The sequence below is a fragment of the Cynara cardunculus genome, assembly GCF_001531365.2.
Source record: "Cynara cardunculus var. scolymus isolate 2C chromosome LG 1, CcrdV1, whole genome shotgun sequence".
NCBI lineage: Eukaryota > Viridiplantae > Streptophyta > Magnoliopsida > Asterales > Asteraceae > Cynara > Cynara cardunculus.
In genome coordinates this window covers 9,577,194-9,578,754 of record NC_037528.1, presented here as the reverse complement: position 1 = coordinate 9,578,754, position 1,561 = coordinate 9,577,194, and positions in this window count along the sequence as shown.

Genomic DNA, 1,561 nt, shown 5'->3' with positions numbered 1-1,561 from the left:
ATATATATATATATATATATATATATATATAGGTTTAAACGAAAATACCTTCATTTTAAAAGAATGCGAGAACATCATTATCACATATGGTAATACACGTGAGGGGACTTGGCGGTGTGCGGACGACGTGTGATGCGACTTAGGCCACGGCAAAAGTTGTCTGCTTCTATGATTTAGCATCATATGTGATGGTTTTGATGATTTATGATATCATATCAAAAACACCCTAATCACATGTGATAAAACATGTGAGGGGCTTGGTGGTGTAAGGGCAATTTGTCCCGCAACCAAGAGTGTGCCAAAAGTCGTTCATGTGTATGATTTAGTGGTACATGTGTGTCATATGTGACGGAATAATAGTATCACATGTGATTGTTTATAGTAAAAAGGTGTTCTTGCTTTCTCGTAAAATGAAGGTGTTCTCGTTTGAACCCTTCCCCCCCTCTCTCTCTCTATAGCCTATATATATAGGTTGGTTTTATGTGACTCAGCCTGTTTTTTTTGAGATCTGTAAAACTATAAAAAATAATACTGAAACTCTACAGTAAAACATTGGAAATTTACAACAAATACACTTTTAAAAGTTTACATTCACAATGTTTTGCTATGAAAGTTCAGTGTTACTTAAGTGGTCTCACGGGTCTCAGTAGATCAGGCTGGTCTCACATGATTCTAAGTCTCTTTATATATGTGTAGGTGTAGACATGTTCAAACGAGAACAACGATCAATCAAGTAAACACAAGAATGACCAAATCACATGTGATTTACACTAAAGTCATGTATAAAATATCATTTGTCACCCTTTGATTGCGAGACAAGTGCCCCTTGCATCCTTGTGTTGACAATGTTTAATCAAATGTGACTTGCGTGTAAAATCATATGTGATTTGACTGTTCTCGTATTTTCTTATTTTGACTCTTTCTCGTTTGATCCTCCCAATATATATATATATATATATATATATATACATACTATATAAAATAAATAGATAATAAAATAAAAATGTTGAAACATTTTATCTTGACATCATAGTCTATCGACTCTAATTTATCTACAAAAAGAGAATCGAATGAAAACGAGAGGAAGAAAAGTTATATTGACGACAAGTAATGGCGTGTACGCAATTTTCAATTATGAGGCTAAAAAGGCTTTAAAAGCTACATTTTTGCCATATAAATGTAAGATTGTAGTAATATAAAATAAAATGTTCATAGATGCATGAACAATTTTCGTGAGACTTCTAATAATACAATAATTTAATATAATAAACACGTATTTATCATGATTCAATATCTTTGTGATCTGATTTTTTCGTCAAACGGGTTTTCTCAAGGTGGAAATAACTTCTAGTTCAGCTTAAAATCTCATGTTTTTATGATTTTGATATAAATTTTGTATATAATTGATTTGTTTTTTAAATATAAAGTATGGAGGTGTATTTTATATATATATATATAGAGGGAAGATCAAATGTTAACCAACAATTTTGTGTTAACTCTATAAAAATAAAAATATATAGAGGGAAGATCAAATATATATATATATATATATATATATATA